Here is a 17,656-nt window from a genome sequence, read left to right on the forward strand (position 1 = left end):
TCACTCAAACTGATTTTAGGAAGGTGAAGACCATTTAAGGTCCTGTAAGAAGTCCAAGACTAAAGGTAGATTTGCCCTTCAGGAGTAGATTACATACAGGACCTGTAAAGGCCTTCACTGAAACTGATTTTAGGAAGGTGAAGACCATTTGAGGTCCTGTAAGAAGTCCATTTCTAAAGGTAGAGTTGCCCTTCAGGAGTAGACTACATACAGGACCTGTAAAGGCCTTCACCCAAGCTGATTTTAGGAAGGTGAAGACCATTTGAGATCCTGTAATAAGTCCATGACTAAAGGTAGATTTGCCCTTCAGGAGTAGACTACATATAGGACCTGTAAAGGCCTTCACCCAAGCTGATGATAGGAAGGTGAAGACCATTAGAGGTTCTGTAAGAAGTATATGACTAAAGGTAGGTTTGCTCTTCGGGAGCAGATTAGTTAGAGGACCTATAATGGTGTCTATGTTGATCTTCACTTAAGCTGATTTTGAGAAGGAAGAGGGTGAAAGCAAAGAAGAATTGAGGATTCCTTATTTTTATTGTATGATAAGAATTTCTTTAAGGTTCCTCATCAAGGTAGATTTGCCCTTCAGGAGTGGACTATGTACAGAACCTGTAATGGTCTTCACCCAAGCTGATGCTAGGAAGGTGAAGACCATTACAGTTCCTGCAAGTAGTTCATGACTAATGGTGGATTTGCCCTTCAGGAATGGACTACTTAGGGAGTCTAAACTAATCTTTATAATCAATAAGATGAAACGGCTGAAAGGAAAGAAGACTTAAGTATTCCATCTTTTTATTCTAGAGTAAGGTTCCTCATCTTTGGTTGAGGGACATCTTTGGTTGATGGACATTATGGCTGATGCATATTATGAGTGGAGAAAAGAGTAACTGACACCTTAAATCACGAGCCAAGCCAAGGTTTCTGAAAATTCTTGGTCCACCCTTCCCCATTGAGAAGGCTTCACCGTTCTACCAAGAAGAACCTGCAATTTCCTAAACTGTGTCCAAAATCAGCATTGACCAAGCATTAAAATCCAGTGAGAAGAATAAAGGAAGTAGAAAATGTCAAGAAAATATATATCAGTAATAAACAGATGGTACAAAGAAGAAAGAGGTGGTAGGGAGGACCATACATTTCAAGGAACATATCAAGACAAGGGCAGAAAGAAGACAATGGGAGAGATTATTGAGGGATCCCACAGATGAGACAGTACAATTGGGAGAAGTGCATGGAAGCCTGTAATGTAATAATCCATAAGGGTGGTATAATGGGGCTCCCTCCATAGGAGACATGTGCCATGCCCATCATGCTGTCCCCAAATTACTATTAATTCAAAGGGATTTTCTGCATCTGATCAATGAAAATGATTTCTGCATGGCAAAAAGAAAAGTATCTGAGGCTCTTTGTCTGGCAGCGGGCACTCCCTGATAGTCATGCCAATTCCTGCCTGGCAGGAACACCTTCCACTTTGGGAGGCTTAATTTCTATAGAAATGTAATCATTCCCTCTAACAAGCCTTGAGCATATGGTGCCCATCACAAGTGGTCCTTAAAGGGTACAGACATGTGGCCAATATACCGACCCCGTACCCTACTTAGAGGTTTCTAGGCTCAGAATATCTCATTGGCCACAGTATACAGCACCAAGGGATGTATATACAATCCCTCCCATATATTATCCAGTATCTTTGCCCAGACAGAGACAATGTGTAATGTATACAAAGAATATCGCTATGAAATATGAATATACAGCGCAGCATATACAATGTACACATGATGTATGGGCAGATGCGATGCAGAGTGTATACCTGTGTACATATTACGGTCATATATTTATAATGACCCTATAGATCATATAGCACATGCTGTCTGAACAGCGCTGAGTATGCACAGGCGAGCTATGTAATGTATACAGTTTACAGACGGCCAATGTACAGTAGACACATACTATACATACAATATATCCCAAGCTGCTTTTGGCCATTGCCCTGTTAGATGAAGGCTTATAATGATTGCCTGTGCCCAAATTAGGAAGAGATGTGTTTGTGAAAAGTGAAAAACAGGCTGAAGACTTGAGCAGGGCTGGGGAGAGGGAATTGGTTCCTGATGTGCCTTTGCTGGGGTACAACATATGTGCATGCTAAATAAGTTAACTTAAGGCTTACATAAAATCCCAGACCCTTTACTGGCAATGATGACGCTCTATTAACCAATTAATGACCTCCCTTCCCAATAACAGGATACAATGTATCATCTTCAACAAACCAACATTCTATCTCCTTCCACATTAGTATCGATTGCCATCTCCCCTGGTCATGCCATGGATCGAAAGGGTTAATGATCCATATCCAACCCTGAAACTTCAGGGTTCTTTCTGTAAAGGGTTAAAAAAAAGATACCCCCCAAAACTAGAGTTGCCCACCCAGGAGCACCTGTTAGGGACTTGAGACACCTTTTATGACCAGGTGCCATCAAGAGAACTTTACCCACCCTACCAGATCCACAGCTTTCCATGATGGTGGCAACCCAAAAACAAAGGTGCAACTCAGCACCCCTAGTGTTAAAAGACCTTACCCACCCTAGCTGATTGCCAGCTTTTGATAATGGTACCCCAAAAACACAAATCACATATACTACTACTATGGTCCCATAGTATTGGGTGATGGTAACTCAAACACAAGGGTTAAACGCTCGCACTCACCCAATCGTCCAATAGCACTTGATGATGATCCACTTAGGTGTCACACAGCAGTATAAGGGTTAAAAGTCCTAATCCACCCCAAAAGCTTGGTGCAAAATGGAACAGGTGCCACCTGGCACCATTGGAGTTAAAGGTACCCAGCCCTCCCTCTTAGTTCTATGGCTGATGGTAGCCCAAACACTGGGTGCCTGATCACCAAAAGAGAGTGGAACCTATGATAAAACCTCCAGGGAGTGACCCTACAGTGTGATGGGCACCCATCTAGTGCCAATGGTGTCCTTACCTTAATTTAACGGAATCCTGGCTTCCCAAAAGCATCGCTCACTTCCACTTTTACATGAAATCCCAAAGTAATAATAAGGGGGTGGAGGAAGGGGTAAGAAGTCCCCCCTCTGAGAGCCAATAAAGGTGTATATCCAAAGATGGTAGGGGGCTCCAGGTGGGATGTAAGTGGGCAGGGTGTGTGCCCTGATGAGTACAATCCAAGGGTTGGTAAATCCAGAACAATCCAAAAAAAGGTTCTTCTTCTTGATCCAGTGAGTTCAGGTGATGTTAGAGGTGGTGGTACTGGGGGGTCTTGGATCAGGATGGGGGGATGTGGGTAACTTGGAGTTTAAGCTCTTTGCAGTAGGGAAAGCATTCACTCCTCATCCCAGCAAAGCCTTAACAGAACTGAGCAGGAAACTTGTACTCATGTACCAGGAGGGAGGAGAGAAAGCACAACTAGGGATGAGGGAGGGAGGAGAGGAGGAGAGCTAGGGGAGGTGGGCACAGAGGAGGAGGAGGAGGAGGGGGATGCTGCTGCTGCTGGAGAGGTGCAGCTTTAAGAGCAGGACACCTCTGCATGGAGGGTAGAGTATTGGGGCACTAACCCCTCTCCAACCTCACCCTAAATCAGTCTGCCCTCCTCTCCCGCCCCCAGGGGGGCTCAGGTGAGAACATGTGTTCTCACATTGTCTCATCCCCTAAAGGTGAGGGCAGCTGGGGACTGTCACCATGCAGACACATGTGCCAGCCAGGAGTGCCATCCTCAGCCTATAGGATCCTGCATCGTCAGTGTTACTTTATTACTATTGTTCCCGTGTTTTCTGCTTTCTCATTATTTACCAGCATTTCCTATCATTTGCATTAGTTTTCATTATTCTTTTTCAATCGTTTATGTTTAGGCTTATGAATTATTTTCAATATTTATTATATATTTTTTATGTAATATTTTATTCTTGTTTGTATTTTTTTCTATAATGATGTAACTTTATTATTTATCTAATTGTATTTATTGTTATATATTTATTATTTAGTATTATTTATATTTAATATGTTGTCATTGTTTATCAAATATAAAATGACATTATTACTATTCTTATAAACATCGTCATGGACTAAAATGACAAAGTAAGCTGAAAAAAATTGGGGAATGATATAAGTGGCGTATTTTTCTGCTGCAGATTTGGCCGTAGTAGATTCTATGCAAAGGGTGAAACCCGCAGACCATATTTTGCCAAATCTGCCATGGAAAAATACCCTGGATGTTAATCTACTCATGGCCTGACCATATTTTATTATGTGGTGCCCATAGAATTAAATTCATGGCACACCCAGTCTTCCACGTACGATCTTTTGCAGAACCCCCATCACCCATCTAGTAAGTGGGGGTCTCACCTTTCCCCCTCTATCACATCCATATGCCGTAAAATTAAATATGGAGAGGTGTCACCCCGAGTGGCCAGCCCCACATTATTGTGGGGTCCCAATAAAATCTGATGTCCCTCAGTCATGGAGCTGATGTATAAGGTAGGGAGGATGTTGATGGACAGGTGAGGTTCTGCTGCAGCTGCAGCTCCGCTGACCTTAGTGATGAAGAAGTGACAGCGAGCCCACCCTCCCCACCTTCGGGGCAGCCTCATATTCTCCGAGGATAAACAAGGCAGGCTGGAATAATGACAGATCTCCCTGTGCACAAGGTCGGAAAGTCGCACAATTAGCCTGGCTCAGCACATGGCGGGGGAATTACACAACAACTGCTCATGTACAATGCAAAAGACCCCCTTAATCTATTAGACGGCCCTGCCCCCTCGTAGTCATCAGTCTCACTGATATCTGCTTCTGGGAAAACTGGGTGACAATCAATACGGCTTTTGTAGGAGATGTCAAAGAGGTGGCACCTCCATGGGGACAGTATGGTGACATGAGAACCCAAAAGGCCACTTTGTCCCATGAGACTAATGCTATAGCTGACATCACACTGGGGGTCTTCTATAGGGACTGCAGCTCCTAATTTATAATTTTAGCAATATGACTGATTGGCCTGCAGCCCCCACAGTCATCAGTCTGATTGATATATGTTTTTTTGGGAAAGCTGAGTGACAATCAATATGGCTTCTGGAAGAGATGTCAGAGAGGTGGCATCTCCATGGGGACAATACCGGGACCTGAAAACTCCAAAGGGCCACTTTGTCTCATATTGTCAATGCAGGTTCTGTAAGAGACAACAAAGAGGTGGCCCCTTCATGAGGACAATACCATGACCTGAGAACCCCAAAAGACTACATTGTCCCATATAATCAATACATGCTCTGTAGGACACGTCAAAGAGGTGGCACCTCCATGGTAACAATGCCAGGACCTGAGAACCTCAAAACATCACTTTGTTGCATATAATCAATACACGTTCTGTGGGACACATCAAAAAGGTGGCACCTCCATGGAGACAAAACCAGGACCTTGGAACCACAAAAGGCCACTTTTACCCATATAATCAACATAACTTCTGTAGGACACGTCAAAGAGGTGGCACCTCCATGGGGACAATACTAGGACCTGAGAACCCCAAAAGGCCACTTTGTCCCATATAATCAACATAGCTTCTGTAGGACACGTCAAAGAGGTGGCACCTCCATGGGCACAATACCAGGACCTGAGAACCCCAAAAGGCCACTTTGTCCCATATAATCAACATAGCTTCTGTAGGACACGTCAAAGAGGTGGCACCTCCATGGGCACAATACCAGGACCTGAGAACCCCAAAGGGCCACTTTGTCCAAAATAATCAATACATGTTCTGTAGGACACATCAAAGAGGTGGCACCTCCATGGAGACAATACCAAGACCTGAGAACCTCAAAAGGCCACTTTGTCCTTTATATTCAATACAGGTTCTGTAGGACACGTCAAAGAGGTGGCACCTCCATGGGGACAATACCTGGGCCTCAGAACCCCAAAGACCACTTTGTCCCACATGAGGAGACTTCTGCTATAATTGACATCATAGTTGGATCCTGCATCCCATGGTTCTTGCACCGTGGCTCATTGGCCGGCAGCCTGCAGGATAGTCCAGGATGAGGTTAATTCCTCATCCAGCAGCTGCAGCGCTCATTACCAGATCTCACATCTCCGCAGACTGAGGACAGCAGTGTGAAAGCAGCGGCAGCAGCATCCCGCTAAGCTCCTTACATTAACCCCTGCACTGCTCATCAGTGACATCTGGATGGGATTCGCTGAATGCACCTAATCCGCTAGCGAAGGGTTATTACACTGCTATCGGATGATGGGAGTCATCGAACGGAGGCTTAGACCGGAAAAGCTGGAAATTAGATTTTTAATGTACATTACAGACATAGTCTTGTGAAACTTCATGGACGGCGTAAATGAATTTTACAGGATATGCATGACTTAACCCTTTACCGCACCACTATAGCCAATAGCCATCAGCTCCTACTTAATCTTGGATTCGGGCATTTTCCACACTTTAAAATGTCTCAGTGAAATACGGTGGATTTGACAATTTTTTGTCCACTAGGTGGCTTCAATGCTGTCTGGGACTTGCTCGCTTTGTTAATATGCAGATTTTTTCCCATGGAGCATTGCCTGTAAGATTCCATCCAGTAACTTGCCCCCAGAACTCCAGTAAATGACTAATCAAAGTGTTAATGGGGGCATGATGATAGTGGGGGTTGAGATGTCCGTTACTGAAAGTCCAAAGTTAAAGGGGATCGAAAAGTTGAAAAAAAAGGCTATTAATATAAGTAGTTTTTTTCAGTGTTATTCTAACAGAATCAGTCTCCTTCCCCCTCTGGAAGCTAACACTATGGTTCTTTCTTATTTCCCCTACAGAAGGAGTCTTTTCAGCTATTCTACTATTATACTGCAGAGGCTCTCTCTGCTCCGGTCCTGACAAGCGGGCAGAAAACTATTCCTATTGACTGTCCTGCAGTAAATGAAAGATCACTGTGCAGAGAGCTGGCAGGAAGGAGAGTGACTGAGCATGTGTGACCACCAGCATTCACCTCTTCAGAGTTGTACACCAGGTGGCGCCTCAGTATGTAAGTAAATGGCATCATTCTTTCCGGTAGGCTTCTGCTCATTAGGCAGCAGCCAATCTAACCAGGCAGAGCTGCAGTGTAAAGCATGGATGTGGGACAGTGCAGCGGCTGATGAGACAAGCGGTAAGCATGAACTATAGATAAAAGGAATAAGCAGATCATGTCTGAATGAACAGAGCGTTCCGAGTCGCTCTATATTACAGTGGCACCGAGGCAACTACCACGTGGTCTCTATGTCAGGCACTAGCGGGTCTTGTGCACAGACACCATTGTACATACTGTACTGGCGTTCCTATATGCAGGTAATGGAGAAGTAGTTGGTACTATTATATGAGCACTGTGGTCGGTACTATTATATGGGCAATGTAGTTGGCACTATTATATGGGCACTATAGCTGGCACTGTTATATGGGCACTATAGCTGGCACTATTATATGTGCACTGTAGTCGCCACTATTATATGAGCACTGTAGTTGGCACTATTATATGGGCACTATAACTGGCACTGTTATATGGGTACTATAGCTGGCACTATTATATGTGCACTGTGGTCGGCACTATTATATGTGCACTGTAGTCGTCACTTATATGAGCACTGTAATTGGAACTGTTATATGGGCACTATAGCTGGCATTGTTATATGTGCACTATAGCTGGCACTGTTATATGGGCACTATAGCTGGCACTGTTATATGTGCACTGTAGTCGTCACTATTATATGAGCACTGTAGTTGGAACTATTATATGGGCACTATAGCTGGCACTGTTATATGGGCACTATAGCTGGCACTATTATATGTGCACTGTAGTCGTCACTATTATATGGGCACTGTAGTTGGAACTATTACGGTATATGGTCAATGTGGTCGGCACTACTATATGGGCACTATAGCTGGCACTATTATATAGGCACCGCGGTTGGCACTATTATATGGGCACTATAGTTGGCACTATTATATGGGCACTGTGGTTGGCACTATTATATGGGCAGTATAGTTGGCACTATTATATGGACACTGTGATCGGCACTATTATATGGGCAGTATAGTTGGCACTATTATATGGGCACTGTGGTCGGCACTATTATATGATCGCTATATCAGACATTATTTTAGGGGTCCCTATTGCTGGCAGTATCATACAGGACTGTCACTGGCATTATTATATGTTTGTCTTTCTAAACACTATGATAATTCCAGCCACAGTCCTATATACCGTGGCTTGTGAAAGTGTTCACCCCCTTTGCATTTTTCATGTATTGCTACATCACAAACTGGAATTTCACTTTTTTTTTAGGGTTTGCATCAGTCCATGTACAGAACATTCCTACAACTGTGAACATTTGGTTTTCTTTTTATTGTGAAGCAAACAATGAGTAGGACAAAAAACTGAAAACTTTAATGCGCATAAGTATTCACCCCCTCGCCCCCCCCCTAAAGTCAGTACTTTGTACTTTGTAGAGCCTCCTTTTGCAGCAATTACAGCTGCAAGACGCTTTGGCAAAAGTCTCTATGAGCTTTCCACATCTTGTCACTGGGATTTTTGCTAAAGGCTTTGAATCGGCCACTCCCAAATATTTACATGTTTCCCCTTACACCACTCAAGTGTTGCTTTGGGTCATTGTCTTGTTGGAAGGTGAACCTCCGTCCCAGTCTCAAATCATTGACAGTCTAGAAAAGGTTTTGCTCAAGCATATCCCTGAATTTCACACCAGCCATCTTCCCCTCAGCTCGAACCATTTTCCCTGCACCTGCTGCCAAAAAACATCCCCACAGCATGATGCTGCCCTCACCATGTTTCACTGTGGGGATGGTGTTCTTGGGGTGATGAGCTGTGTTGGTTTGGCACCAGACATAGCATTTACATTGACGGCCACAAAGTTCAATTTTGGTCTTATCTAACCACAGCACCTTCCGCCATACATTTGGGGAGTCTCCCACATTTTGGCAAACTCAAAACGAGCCTTACACCCAAAAATTGTAAGTAAATGTTTTTTTCTGCCCACTTGTGCACACGAGTAATGATGGCCCCTGGTCAGCGAGGTGTTTTCTGTGATCAGCTGAAGGGAAATAGAATTTGTATTTTATATCACAGTCACAAAGAGCGCTGCTCCGGAGGAGACGGATCATTGACAATTAGATTACTCTAGAGTATTACTAGAAAGTGAAGACTAAAATCACCCCAATGTATTATCGTATATGTGCCTCATCCTCTCCTGAACAAATCTGTTGTAACAAGAAAATACCTACAAAAATGCTGCCCCTATGTACAAGAATATAACTACTATAGTACTGCCCCATGTACAGGAATATAACTACTATAATACTGCCCCTATGTACAAGAATATAACTGCTATAATACTGCTCCTATGTACAAGAATATAACTACTATAATACTGCACCCTATGCACAAGAATATAACTACTATAATGCTGCCCCTATGTACAAGAATATAACTACTATAGTACTGCCCCATGTACAAGAATATAACTACTATAATACTGCTTGTTGTGAATTAGACTTTTTGGCTCCCTCTTGTGGTTACTAGTGATATGACTCTGGGATTGTCTTTCCTCAGTTTGGCACCCACCTGGGTCGTTAGTCCAGGGGAGTTGCTATATAAGCTTCCTGGATCCTTAGTCCAGTGCCTGGCATCGTTGTAATCAGATCCTTTCTGTTTGCTCCTGTCTGCTGGTCCGGGTTCGTGCAAAATTAAGCTAAGTCCTGCTTCTTTGTTTTTTGGTTATTTGCTTGCTCTCATTTTTGTCCAGCTTGTACTAAATGTGATTCCTGACCTTGCTGGAAGCTCTAGGGGGCTGGTGTTCTCCCCCCGGGCCGTTAGACGGTTCGGGGGTTCTTGAATATCCAGCGTGGATATTTTGATAGGGTTTTTGCTGACCATATAAGTCATCTTACTATATTCTGCTATTAGCTAGTGGGCCTCTCTTTGCTAAATACCTAGCTCATTCTTACGTTTGTCTTTTCCTCTTACCTCACCGTTATTATTTGTTGGGGGCTTGTATCCAACTTTTGGGGTCTTTTCTCTGGAGGCAAGAAAGGTCTTTCTTTTCCCTTCTAGGGTTAGTTAGTTCTCCGGCTGGCGCGAGACGTCTAGAACCAACGTAGGCACGTTCCCCGGCTGCTGCTATTTGTGGTGCTAGGATTAGATATATGGTCAGCTCAGTTACCACTGCCCTATGAGCTGTTTTTTTTGTGTTTGCAGACTTAGTAATTATTTCTGAGACCCTCTGCCATTGGGGTCATAACAGTATGCCAGGCCAACATTGAATGTTTATGCATTGCTGAAGTGGGATTATAAGAAAGGAAATTCTGAGTTGTTTTTTTTTTTTTTCCTCTCTTCCTCCCCTTTACCTCTGAGTGGCTTGTGCTTGCTGCAGACATGAATGTCAAGACCTTGATTACAAGTGTAGACCAGCTTGCTGCTCGTGTGCAGGGCATACAAGATTTTGTTACCAGTAGTCCTATGTCTGAACCTAAAATACCTATTCCTGAACTGTTTTCTGGAGACCGATTTAAGTTTAGGAATTTCAGGAATAATTGTAAATTGTTTCTATCTCTGAGACCCCGTTCATCTGGAGATTCAGCTCAGCAAGTTAAAATTGTTATCTCTTTTTTACGGGGCGACCCTCAGGATTGGGCTTTCTCGCTAGCGCCAGGAGATCCGGCATTGGCAAATATTGATGCGTTTTTTCTGGCGCTCGGATTGCTTTACGAGGAACCCAATATTGAAGTTCAGGCAGAAAAAGCCTTGCTGGCTATTTCTCAGGGCCAGGATGAAGCTGAAGTGTATTGCCAAAAATTTCGGAAATGGTCCGTGCTTACTCAGTGGAATGAGTGTGCTCTGGCCGCAAATTTCAGAAATGGCCTTTCTGAAGCCATTAAGAATGTGATGGTGGGTTTCCCCATTCCTACAAGTCTGAATGATTCCATGGCGCTGGCTATTCAAATTGACCGGCGTTTGCGGGAGCGCAAAACCGCTAATCCTCTGGTGGTGTTGTCTGAACAAACACCTGATTTAATGCAATGTGATAGAATTCAGACTAGAAATGAGCGGAAAAATCATAGACGTCTAGATGTGATGTATAGATGTGATTCTACACATGTTATATCAGCATGCTCTAAACGCCTTACAAGGGTTGTTAGTCCTGTCACCATTGGTAATTTGCAACCTAAATTTATTTTGTCTGTGACTTTAATTTGCTCATTGTCTTCTTACCCTGTTATGGCGTTTGTGGATTCAGGTGCTGCCCTGAGTCTTATGGATCTGTCATTTGCCAAGCGCTGTGGTTTTGTTCTTGAACCGTTGGTAAATCCTATTCCTCTTAGAGGTATTGATGCTACGCCATTGGCGGAAAATAAACCGCAGTTTTGGACGCAGGTAACCATGTGCATGACTCCTGAACTTCGGGAGGTGATTCGTTTTCTTGTTCTGCATAAAATGCATGATTTGGTCGTTTTGGGTCTGCCATGGTTACAGACCCACAATCCAGTCTTGGATTGGAAGGCAATGTCTGTGTCAAGTTGGGGCTGTCAGGGAATTCATGCTGATTCCCCGCCGGTGTCTATTGCTTCCTCTACTCCTTCGGAAGTTCCTGAGTATTTGTCTGATTATCAGGATGTATTCAGCGAGTCCAGGTCCAGTGCTCTGCCTCCTCATAGGGACTGTGACTGCGCCATAAATTTGATTCCAGGTAGTAAATTTCCTAAGGGAAGACTATTTAATCTGTCTGTACCTGAGCATGCCGCAATGCGTTCGTATATCAAGGAGTCTCTGGAGAAGGGGCATATCCGTCCATCCTCTTCCCCTCTTGGTGCGGGATTCTTTTTTGTGGCCAAGAAGGATGGATCTTTGAGACCTTGTATTGACTATCAGCTTCTGAATAAAATCACTGTTAAATTTCAGTATCCTTTGCCTCTGTTGTCGGACTTGTTTGCCCGGATTAAAGGTGCCAAGTGGTTCACCAAGATAGATCTTCGTGGTGCGTACAACCTTGTGCGCATTAAGCAAGGAGATGAATGGAAGACAGCATTTAATACGCCCGAAGGTCATTTTGAGTACTTGGTGATGCCTTTTGGGCTCTCTAATGCTCCCTCAGTGTTTCAGTCCTTTATGCATGATATTTTCCGGAAGTATCTGGATAAATTTATGATTGTTTATCTGGATGATATTCTGGTTTTCTCTGAAGATTGGGACTCACATGTGGAGCAGGTCAGGATGGTGTTTCAGGTTTTGTGTGAGAATGCTTTGTTTGTTAAGGGCTCAAAGTGTCTCTTTGGAGTACAGAAGGTTCCCTTTTTGGGGTTTATTTTTTCCCCTTCTGCTGTGGAGATGGACCCAGTCAAGGTCCGAGCTATTCATGATTGGACTCAACCCACGTCAGTTAAGAGTCTTCAGAAGTTCTTGGGTTTTGCTAACTTCTACCATCGTTTTATCGCTAATTTTTCTAGCGTTGTTAAACCTTTGACGGATATGACCAAGAAAGGTTCTGATGTTGCTAACTGGGCTCCTGCAGCCGTGGAGGCGTTCCAAGAGTTGAAGCGCAGGTTTACTTCGGCGCCTGTTTTGTGCCAGCCTGATGTCTCACTTCCCTTTCAGGTCGAAATGGATGCTTCTGAGATTGGGGCAGGGGCCGTTTTGTCGCAGAGAGGCCCTGGTTGCTCGGTAATGAGACCATGTGCTTTCTTCTCTAGGAAGTTTTCGCCTGCTGAGCGGAATTATGATGTTGGCAATCGGGAGTTGCTGGCCATGAAGTGGGCATTTGAGGAGTGGCGTCATTGGCTCGAGGGTGCTAAGCATCGTGTGGTGGTCTTGACTGATCACAAAAATTTGATGTATCTCGAGTCTGCTAAACGCCTGAATCCTAGACAGGCCCGCTGGTCATTGTTTTTCTCCCGTTTTGACTTTGTGGTCTCGTATTTACCAGGTTCAAAGAATGTGAAGGCTGATGCTCTTTCAAGGAGCTTTGTGCCTGACTCTCCTGGAGTCGCAGAACCAGTTGGTATTCTTAAAGAGGGAGTTATCTTGTCGGCCATTTCTCCCGATTTGCGACGTGTGTTGCAGAGATTTCAGGCTGGTAGACCTGACTCTTGTCCACCTGACAGACTGTTTGTTCCTGATAAGTGGACCAGCAGAGTCATTTCCGAGGTTCATTCCTCGGTGTTGGCAGGGCATCCGGGAATTTTTGGCACCAGAGATCTGGTGGCTAGGTCCTTTTGGTGGCCTTCCTTGTCACGGGATGTGCGGTCATTTGTGCAGTCCTGTGGGACTTGTGCTCGAGCTAAGCCTTGCTGTTCTCGTGCCAGCGGGTTGCTCTTGCCCTTGCCTGTCCCGAAGAGGCCTTGGACACACATTTCCATGGATTTCATTTCAGATCTCCCGGTGTCTCAGGGCATGTTTGTCATCTGGGTGGTGTGTGATCGCTTTTCTAAAATGGTCCATTTGGTGCCTTTCCCTAAGCTGCCTTCCTCTTCCGATCTGGTTCCTGTGTTCTTTCAGAATGTGGTTCGTTTACATGGCATTCCTGAGAATATTGTGTCTGACAGAGGATCCCAGTTTGTTTCCAGGTTCTGGCGATCCTTTTGTGCTAGGATGGGCATTGATTTGTCGTTTTCGTCTGCCTTTCATCCTCAGACTAATGGACAAACGGAGCGAACTAATCAGACTCTGGAGGCTTATTTGAGGTGTTTTGTTTCGGCAGATCAGGATGATTGGGTGACCTTCTTGCCATTGGCTGAGTTTGCCCTTAATAATCGGGCTAGTTCCGCTACTTTGGTTTCGCCATTTTTCTGCAACTCTGGTTTCCACCCTCGTTTTTCCTCGGGACATGTGGAGCCTTCTGACTGTCCTGGGGTAGATTCTGTGGTGGATAGGTTGCAGCAGATCTGGAATCATGTGGTGGACAACTTAAAGTTGTCACAGGAGAAGGCTCAGCGTTTTGCCAACCGCCGCCGCGGTGTGGGTCCCCGACTTCGTGTTGGGGATTTGGTATGGCTGTCTTCTCGATTTGTTCCGATGAAGGTCTCCTCTCCTAAATTTAAGCCTCGCTTCATCGGTCCTTACAAGATATTGGAAATCCTTAATCCTGTGTCCTTTCGCTTGGATCTTCCGGTGTCGTTTGCCATTCACAACGTGTTCCATAGGTCTTTGTTGCGGCGGTACGTTGTACCTGTGGTTCCTTCTGTTGAGCCTCCTGCTCCGGTGTTGGTTGAGGGCGAGTTGGAGTACGTGGTGGAGAAGATCTTGGATTCTCGTCTCTCCAGACGGAGGCTTCAGTATCTGGTCAAGTGGAAGGGCTATGGTCAGGAGGATAATTCCTGGGTGGTTGCCTCTGATGTGCATGCGGCCGATTTAGTTCGTGCCTTTCACGCTGCTCATCCTGATCGCCCTGGTGGTCTTGGTGAGGGTTCGGTGACCCCTCCTTAAGGGGAGGGGTACTGTTGTGAATTAGACTTTTTGGCTCCCTCTTGTGGTTACTAGTGATATGACTCTGGGATTGTCTTTCCTCAGTTTGGCACCCACCTGGGTCGTTAGTCCAGGGGAGTTGCTATATAAGCTTCCTGGATCCTTAGTCCAGTGCCTGGCATCGTTGTAATCAGATCCTTTCTGTTTGCTCCTGTCTGCTGGTCCGGGTTCGTGCAAAATTAAGCTAAGTCCTGCTTCTTTGTTTTTTGGTTATTTGCTTGCTCTCATTTTTGTCCAGCTTGTACTAAATGTGATTCCTGACCTTGCTGGAAGCTCTAGGGGGCTGGTGTTCTCCCCCCGGGCCGTTAGACGGTTCAGGGGGTTCTTGAATATCCAGCGTGGATATTTTGATAGGGTTTTTGCTGACCATATAAGTCATCTTACTATATTCTGCTATTAGCTAGTGGGCCTCTCTTTGCTAAATACCTAGCTCATTCTTACGTTTGTCTTTTCCTCTTACCTCACCGTTATTATTTGTTGGGGGCTTGTATCCAACTTTTGGGGTCTTTTCTCTGGAGGCAAGAAAGGTCTTTCTTTTCCCTTCTAGGGTTAGTTAGTTCTCCGGCTGGCGCGAGACGTCTAGAACCAACGTAGGCACGTTCCCCGGCTGCTGCTATTTGTGGTGCTAGGATTAGATATATGGTCAGCTCAGTTACCACTGCCCTATGAGCTGGTTTTTTGTGTTTGCAGACTTAGTAATTATTTCTGAGACCCTCTGCCATTGGGGTCATAACAACTGCCCCTATGTACAATATAACTACTATCATACTGTCCCTATGTACAAGAATATAACTACTATAATACTTCCCTCTATGTACAAGAATACAACTGCTATAATACTGCCCCTATGTACAAGAATATAACTACTATAATACTGCTCCTATGTACAAGAATATAACTACTATAATACTGCTCCTATGTACAAGAATATAACTACTATAATACTGCCCCTATGTACAAGAATTTAACTACTATAATACTGCTCCTATGTACAAGAATATAACTACTATAACACTGCCCTCTATGTACAAGAATATATCTACTATAATACTGCTCCTATATACAAGAATGTAACTACTATAATACTGCCCCTATGTACAAGACTTTAACTACTATAATACTGCTCCTATGTACAAGAATATAACTACTATAATACTGCCCCTATGTACAAGAATATAACTACTATAGTACTGCTCCTATGTCGAGAATATAACTACTATAATACTGCCCCCTATGTACAAGAATATAACTACTATAATACTGCTCCTATGTACAAAAATATAACTACTATAATACTGCCCCTATGTACAAGAATATAACTACTATAATACTGCTCCTATGCACAAAAATATAACTACTATAATATTGCTCCTATGTACAAGAATATAACTACTATAATACTGCCCCTATGTACAAGAATATAATTTCTATAATACTGCCCCCTATGTACAAGAATATAACTACTATAATGCTGCCCCTATGTACAAGAATATAACTACTATAGTACTGCCCCATGTACAAGAATATAACTACTATAATACTGCTCCTATGTACAAGAATATAACTACTATAATACTGCCCCCTATGTACAAGAATATAACTACTATAATGCTGCCCCTATGTACAAGAATATAACTACTATAGTACTGCCCCATGTACAAGAATATAACTACTATAATACTGCCCCTATGTACAAGAATATAACTACTATAATACTGCTCCTATGTACAAGAATATAACTACTATAATACTGCTCCTATGTACAAGAATATAACTACTATAACACTGCCCTCTATGTACAAGAATATAACTACTATAATACTGCTCCTATGTACAAGAATATAACTACTATAATACTGCCCCTATGTACAAGAATATAACTACTATAATACTGCTCCTATGTCAAGAATACAACTACTATAATACTGCCCCCTATGTACAAGAATATAACTACTATAATACTGCTCCTATGTACAAAAATATAACTACTATAATACTGCCCCTATGTACAAGAATATAACTACTATAATACTGCTCCAATGCACAAAAATATAACTACCATAATATTGCTCCTATGTACAAGAATATAACTACAATAATACTGCTCCTATGTACAAGAATATAACTACTATAATACTGCCCCTATGTACAAGAATATAACTACTATAATACTGCTCCTATGTGCAAGAATATAACTACTATAATACTGCTCCTATGTACAAGAATATAACTACTATAATACTGCCCCTATGTACAAGAATATAACTACTATAATACTGCTCCTATGTCAAGAATACAACTACTATAATACTGCCCCCTATGTACAAGAATATAACTACTATAATACTGCTCCTATGTACAAAAATATAACTAATATAATACTGCCCCTATGTACAAGAATATAACTACTATAATACTGCTGCAATGCACAAAAATATAACTACCATAATATTGCTCCTATGTACAAGAATATAACTACAATAATACTGCTCCTATGTACAAGAATATAACTACTATAATACTGCCCCTATGTACAAGAATATAACTACTATAATACTGCTCCTATGTGCAAGAATATAACTACTATAATACTGCTCCTATGCACAAAAATATAACTACTATAATATTGCTCCTATGTACAAGAATATAACTACTATAATACTGCCCCTATGTACAAGAATATAACTGCTATAATACTGCCCCCTATGTACAAGAATATAACTACTATAATACTGCTCATATGTACAAGAATATAACTACTATAATACAGCCCCTATGTACAAGAATATAACTACTATAATACTGCCCCTATGTACAAGAATATAACTACTATAATACTGCTCCTATGTACAAGAATATAACTACTATAATACTTCCCCTATGTACAAGAATATAACTGCTATAATACTGCCCCCTATGTACAAGAATATAACTACTATAATACTGCTCCTATGTACAAGAATATAACTACTATAATACTGCCCCTATGTACAAGAATATAACTACTATAATACTGCTCCTATGCACAAAAATATAACTACTATAATATTGCTCCTATGTACAAGAATATAACTACTATAATACTGCCCCTATGTACAAGAATATAACTGCTATAATACTGCCCCCTATGTACAAGAATATAACTACTATAATAC

General features: G+C 42.8%; 1 protein-coding gene across 5 annotated transcripts in view; it reads right to left on the reverse strand.

Annotated features, from left to right (window-relative positions):
* The window catches only part of CACNA1H (calcium voltage-gated channel subunit alpha1 H), a 417,575-nt gene that overhangs the window by 384,769 nt on the left and 15,150 nt on the right, over window positions 1-17,656 (reverse strand). For 4 of the 5 annotated variants that reach the window (XM_077274377.1, XM_077274373.1, XM_077274378.1 and 1 more), the window contains exon 1: window positions 2,984-3,383. The exons of the other annotated variant lie outside the window; for it this stretch is intronic. The gene's annotated coding sequence lies outside the window, so the exon portion shown is untranslated. Of the gene's footprint in view, window positions 1-2,983; window positions 3,384-17,656 lie in introns of those variants that run through there. 5 annotated transcript variants of the gene reach the window in all.

Source organism: Ranitomeya variabilis, chromosome 7, assembly GCF_051348905.1.
Source record: "Ranitomeya variabilis isolate aRanVar5 chromosome 7, aRanVar5.hap1, whole genome shotgun sequence".
NCBI classification, from domain to species: Eukaryota; Metazoa; Chordata; class Amphibia; order Anura; family Dendrobatidae; genus Ranitomeya; species Ranitomeya variabilis.